This window comes from Gossypium hirsutum, chromosome A13, assembly GCF_007990345.1.
Source record: "Gossypium hirsutum isolate 1008001.06 chromosome A13, Gossypium_hirsutum_v2.1, whole genome shotgun sequence".
Taxonomy (NCBI): Eukaryota; Viridiplantae; Streptophyta; class Magnoliopsida; order Malvales; family Malvaceae; genus Gossypium; species Gossypium hirsutum.
The window spans coordinates 62406995-62414319 of record NC_053436.1 but is presented as its reverse complement, the minus strand read 5'-3'; the positions used below and the strand labels follow the sequence as shown (position 1 = coordinate 62414319).

Sequence of the window (7325 nt, the reverse complement as noted above, 5' to 3'; positions counted from 1 at the left end):
GCATAGTTCGCCGAAACCAGAGAGAAATAAGGCGAAGCTTAAGACACACAGAGAACGAGTAAGAGGACGATACTCAACCACCTACCGAAGAGATGGCTAAAAACCAAGACAATCAGCTACCTCCTGTAATTGCGGTCATTCAAAATCCTGCTCCACGCACTATGTATGATTATGCTAAACCTTCTTTAACAGGAACTAAATCGAGCATAGTTAGACCTGCTGTAGCTGCAAATACTTTTGAACTAAAACCTAACACTATTCAAATGATACAGCAATTTGATCAGTTTGATGGTTTGCAAGATGAGGATCCCAACACTCACTTATCAAACTTCTTGGAACTATGCGATACATTTAAAATTAATGGTGTTTCTGATGATGCCATTTGTCTTCGGTTATTCTTTTTTTCATTGAGAAACAAAGCTAAATAGTGGTTGACTTATTACCACGAGGGTCAATCACCACTTGGGAACAAATGACTGAAAACTTTCTATTAAAATATTTCCCGCCGGCTAAAACGGCCAAATTACGTAATGATATCTCTTTGTTTGTGCAGATGGACTTAGAAACTATTTATGATGCATGGGACAGATACAAGGACTTACTGAGAAGGTGCCCTCACTATGGGTTCTCGCTTTGGCTTCAAGTTTAAACGTTCCATAATAGCCTGAATCCTTCGACTCGACAAATGGTTGACGCAGCTACTGGCGAAACCATCAATAATAAAACATCTGAAGATGCTTATGAGTTTATAGAAGAAATAACTATCAGTGGCAAGTCATGTGGACAAAACCAACAAAAGCATCCGGTGTTTATAACATCGATTCGATCAACATGCTCTCTAATCAGGTAGAACTCTTGAATAAGAAAATTGATGGTTTTCTTAGTTCTTCACAGGTTCACCCAGTAATATAGAGCAAAGCAAGTGAAGGTGGAACAAGCCATTCGGAATACCAACCTTATCGCCACAACATGGATAACGAGCAGTTAAATTACATGGGTAATAATTCTCGATCTCAAAACAATCCATATAGTAACAATTACAATGCAGGTTGGAGGAACCACCCAAATTTCTCATGGGGAGGCCAAGGAAATTAGAGACCACCTCTAGGCTACCAACAACCACCCTACCAACAAGAAAAGAAGCCGAACCTTGAAGAGATGCTTTCAAAGTTTATATCAATGTCAGAAACTTGTTTTCAGAACACTGAAACAGCACTTAAAAATCAACAACCGTCAATCCAAGGGCTCGAAACTCAGATAGGCCAGTTTTCTAAACTACTCTCCGAACGACAACAAGGTAGCTTGCCAAGTAATACTGAACCCAACCTAAGGGAATAGCTCAATGCAATTAATATTCAAGATGACGAAGGAGACGTTGAGCCTGAACCAGAACCGAGGAAAGAAACTGTGGTAAGAAAAGATCAAGGTGAGGTAGGTCATAATAAAAACAAATCAGTGAATGTCAAATATAAACCTCGTGTGCCATACCCCATGCGACAAGGAAAGACCGCTCAGATGAACAATTTGGTAAATTCCTTAAACTCTTAAAAAAATTACAAATTAACTTACCGTTTATTGAAGCTCTATCACAGATGTCAAACGTAATAAAAATTTTAAAGGAGCTTTCAGTAAATAAGCGGAAGTTGGACGAGGCGTCACATGTGGACCTAAACGTAGTGTGCTCAGCTATTCTACAAAATAAGCTACCGAACAAATTAAAAGATCCAGAGAGTTTTACAATTCCTTGCTTAATTGGTAGTTTAGATGTTAATAATGCATTAGCTGATTTAGGGGCTAGTATTAATGTCATGCCCTACAAAATGTTCAAACAATTAGGTCTTAGGAAACCCAAACAGAATAGGATGAGCATTCAATTAGTAGATAAAACTATTAGATTTCCTAGGGTTATTATTGAAGATGTGCTAGTTAAAATCGATAAATTTATATTTCCCGTAGACTTCATTGTTCTAGAAATAGAAGAGGATAGCAACACTCCTTTAATTCTAGGAAGGCCTTTTTTAGCAACTGCTAAAATGATCATTGATGTTGGCACAGGTGAACTCACACTCCGTGTGGGAAATGAAACAATCACCCTTCAAGCTCACAATTCTGGCAACACATCAGAAATTGAAGGTGGTCGTTTAACCCATTCTACTAAAACTGACAATATGATACAACCTACTTTGCAGGAAATGAGTCTAAAGAAAGTACATGAGCCATTCTCAAGCAATGGTAGAGGACCTATTCATGAAGAACAAAGGCTACAAATTGAGGAGCTAGATGAATGGCGGACGCATAAACCAAGAACGCATGATAAACCAGAACTATGCCAGAACGAGCTCAACACCTTCCCACACCGAATGAAGAAATCCCTCTTAGGTACTTGGCATTTTTCCATTCGGTACAGTCCAGGTAAGTCATCCCAAGTTCGACACTTTTAAGGTAAACAACACCCATCTGAAACCTTATTTTGATGAGAATGATAGCAGAAACGAGGAGTATAAACTCCTCGAACCACCATGACCATTCAATGCAGAGGTAAGTCGAGCTTAGACTATAAATAAGCGCTTCTCGGTAGGTAACCTGAGCACTAACTGTATTAACTTCTTTAAAATTTAGTCTTCAACACCTAACTTACTAACGGAGCTCTTGAATACAGGTTTTCCATAGAGACACGGCCAAGTACACGGGCGTGCTTAGGGCCGTGTAAAACAGGGCAACAATTTTCCCAAACATGGGCTACGATAAAATGCCACGGCCGTGCGACATGGCCGTGGTCGAGCCTGCCAAAACAACACGGGCATGTGACACGCCCGTGTGAAAGAACCGTGGGTGAACCTATTAAAATAGCACGAGCGTGGGTCTACCTACACGGACGTTTTAGGTTCCATCTCAGAAGCCGATTGATCCATCTCAGAAGCCAGATTCATCATCAAGACTAAAGATCTCTCCTCAATTTCCCCGTCAAGAGTTTTGGGTTTTCTTTATGTTTTGTATTCTTTATTATTCTGAGATGTTTTCTTATTTAGTTATGAACTAAAACCCATAAATACCTAAGGGGAATGAAACCTAAGATGAATCTTGTTATTATTTTCTAAATTGTATGATAAATATTTAACTTGTTCTTAATTATGTGTTCTTAATTCTTGTTTGAATATCCCAGGATACTGATTCAAGATAAGCTCTTATTCAGAAGAGGAATAGACCCTGTCTAAGAGTACATTTGTCATAATTAAGCAAAGTTGTTTGCGCGCCTATACATAGGATGACAAGAGTTTGTCGGATTAGGGTGAAACCTAATAAGGGGATCCATAGATTGAGTTAATGCAACCCTAGGGTGTTAATTAGAGAAAAGTCACAATTATTCAATCTAGGGATTAGACATAATTAGTCTTGACTAGGGATAATAACATAACTTAGGGATCTCCACGGAACTAGTTAAATGAATAAATCGTCCGATTTGGAGCCAGAATAACAAGTATAGTCTAGGTTGATTTTCCTTAGGTATTGTCTTAATTCAATCGATTTTCCCAAAAGCAATTCCCCAATTCCATTCTCTATGAATTCTTAGATAATTAGTTAGTTAAAACAAAACCCCGTTATTCTTAGGTTAGATAATAAAGATACAGTCATTACTAGTACTTTTAGTTCCTTTGGGTTCGACAATCCGGTCTTGCTAAAACTATACTACTGTTCGATAGGTACACTTGCCTACATCGCGATAATAGTTAGTTTCATGAACCATTAATTATAAATATTTAAAACCTATCACACAAAACCATGTGATTAGCTACTAACTTGGCCACACAGCTAGCCACACATCAGTGTGCCAGCTCGTGTGCCTCACACGGCTAGTAGACACACCTGTGTGTCTAGCCTTGTCAACACTTGAGGGTATATTGACTTTAATTTGTATGGTGCCCCAAAGGACACACGGCCGTGTAACATGACTGTGTGTCGCACGCGGCTAAGACACACGCCCATGTGGACAAAAGTAGGCCATTTGAATAGCCAATTTGCCACCCCAATTTGGGTTAACCTACAAGCACCAAACGAAGCATATATGCACAACCATTTCAGCCAATATCTATACCAAACCATACATTATTTATGCTATAACATTACCATACATTATTTGTGTGTCTAGCCTTGTCAACACTTGAGGGTATATTGACTTTAATTTGTATGGTGCCCCAAAGGACACACGGCCGTGTAACATGACTGTGTGTCAAACGCGGCTAAGACACGCGCGCATGTGGACAAAAGTAGGCCATTTGAATAGCCAATTTGCCACCCCAATTTGGGTTAACCTACAAGCACCAAACGAAGCATATATGCACAACCATTTCAGCTAATATCTATACCAAACCATACATTATTTATGCTATAACATTACCAATCATTTTAAAACTCAATTCATCAATCAATTCATACCAAAACTTAAACTAAAGTCATACCTAAACATATGATCAATACATTATTCAATCAAATGCTCAAAACTTACCAAAACTTCTCAACATTGACCAATTCTTTTGGCCACCCAAAACATACCACAATTTCACATTAGCATCACATATCATATACCATTATCAAACTATAAGTTCAAACAGAAACTAGCCATATCACGTGGCAAAAAATATACATCACAAAACATAATCCGACAACTTCTAGCCTATACATGCCATACTTTAATATATACATTTTCAAAGTACCAAAATAAGGTTTGATATTATGGTGACGATCCTCAACGATCCCCGAGCTCACAGTAGCTTCAATATCTATAAAACAATACAAAGCACAAACAAAGTAAGCTTTCAAAAACTTAGTAAGCCATATATAAATAAACATATCATTCAACGCAAATAAGTATCATCAAATCATTTATACTTTGTATACCAGTGCTAACACAAATCTCATATTCAAATACTTACCTTTCATTCTCAAATAGGATATACAAAGTAAACATGCCTGAATCTGATATGATTTCACAAAGTTATTCATTTTCTCGGAATTCCCATTTGAACCATTTGGAAACATAAGGAAATGCGGATAGCTTAGAGAACATATACAATGCCAACATCCCAGACGTGGTCTTACATGTAATCAAACATCGATGCCACTGTCCCAGATAGGGTCTTGTACAAAATCAGATATGATGCTAATGTCCCAGACATGGTCTTATACGCAAAAAAGAATTCGATGCTAACATCATAGACGTGGTCTTACACGCAGAACAGATATCAGAAATCCTATGTCATTACATATGTATCCTAACTATTCCTAAGGTTCGTACTTTTCAGATGTCGAAACTTTGTTGATACTTTCTCGGATAGAATATATTTAGCTCAAACATTCATTCATCACAATTCAATATCAAATGAATAATAATAATTCAATTTAAACAAAGCTTATTTGTATATCGACTTACCTTGTAGGGATTCAGATAGATGGAATCGGTTACTCGACAACTTTCGACATTTCCCGATCTAATTATGTATTCTTTAGTTCTTGATCTAAATCAATTCAAATTTAACTTATTCAATCTCACATTCATTCAAAACAATCCATATACACACAATTAGGGCATTTTGCAAACTAGCCCTTACTTTTTTACATTTTGACACTTTAGTCCCTAATTCACAAAATCACAAAATACACATAATTTGCTTGTACACAAGCTTAGCCAAATTTTCATAGCTCTCATACAAGTCCATACATTTCATTTATTTCACATTTTAGTCCCTCAATTTACAAATTTCACAATTTAGCCCATTTTACTGAAAACCATCAAAAATCAAAAGACAAAACATATAAAGCAAACATCAAACTTTCATATTTCATCCTATAACAACATAAAGCTCATGAATTAATCCATGGCACATTTCAAAATCATCAACAAAATCAAAAATTTAGACATGGGCTTGATAGTGTACAAAGCAACGATATCAAAAACCGAACAAAATACCTACCTCAATCAAGCCCTTCAATGGTTGAACCCTAGGTAGTCTTTTTCTTTTATTTTCTTGTGATTTTCGATTGAAGAACATGAATAATGGCTTATTTTCATACCTTATTTTAATTATAATTCATTTTATAATTAGTTTACCATTTTGCCCTTTATTATAAAACTAATAAATCAATTAACACAAGGCCATTAGTGTCCATTAACCATATAAATGGCATATTAACCACATAAGGACCTCTTAAATAATAAGTCAAATCAGATAGGCACTTTTAACAAATAGTAGGCAACTTTTATCTTTTACGAGATTAGGTTATTTTTCAAAATTAAGCACACAAACATTCAAATTTGCATACGAGATTTTCACACTTGCTTATTCACATATCATAAACACAAAAAATAATATTTAAATATTTTTTGACTCAAATATGTGGTCCCAAAACCACTGTTCCGAATAAGGTTTAAACCGGACTGTTACAGGCATTTGAAATTTATTTCTTTAGCTTACTTAGTTTAAAATCTTAGTTTTTAATCACCTCTTCAAACAAAATATTTTTCTTCCCCAAAGTGTTTTAAATAGCATTCATAAATAATTCTTTTCGCAGTCCCTGTGGGTACGATAACTCGACATTTACTTATCACTTTATTACTTGTTGCGATTGTGTACACTTGCACATTTTCGTCGTTCTAAGTTTTTGGCACCATTGCCGAGGAAGGTTTTAAAAAGTCATTATTTGTGATTTTTTTAGTTCTGCATTCTGGTTTAATTTTTTATTTTTTAACTTAATTATTTTTTTTGTGATTATTTCAAGTGTTTATGAGTATTGACCAAATTATTGACCTACTCCCTGTAAACCCTGAGATAGAAAGAACTTTTCAATAGCGAAGAAGACAAGCAAATTAGAGAATGACCAAAGAAATGAACTTTGAAAATCCAAATTAAGAAAATGGAGCAAACCCTGCTCAAAATCCTATCCTTACTACTGATGATAGCAATAGAGCTTTAAGACAATATGTCGTGCAAATATTTAATGATCTTAATCTGGGTATTAGGAGACCTGAAATTGAGGCACAACAGTTCAAGCTGAAGCAAGTCATGTTCTAGATTCTTCAGACAGTGGGCCAGTTCAGTGGAATGCCTACTGAAGATCCTCACCTACACTTAAGACTATTTATGGAGTTGAACGATTCTTTCAAGTTAGCCGTAGTACCTGGAGATGCATTATGATTGAAGCTGTTCCCATATTCGCTAAGGGACAGAGCTCAAGCCTGGTTGAACTCATTGCCACTAAACTCAATTTCCACATGGCAAGAGTAAGCGTAAAGATTCCTTATGAAGTATTTTCTTCCTAGCAAGAATGCT

At 36.2% G+C, this 7325-nt stretch overlaps 1 non-coding gene across 1 annotated transcript; it reads right to left on the bottom strand.

The window, feature by feature from the left end:
- Positions 1–520: 520 nt before the first annotated feature.
- Positions 521–627, bottom strand: LOC121213494 (small nucleolar RNA R71). The gene has a single exon (XR_005908875.1). It is a non-coding gene; the product is annotated as a small nucleolar RNA R71 (small nucleolar RNA).
- Positions 628–7325: the final 6698 nt, after the last annotated feature.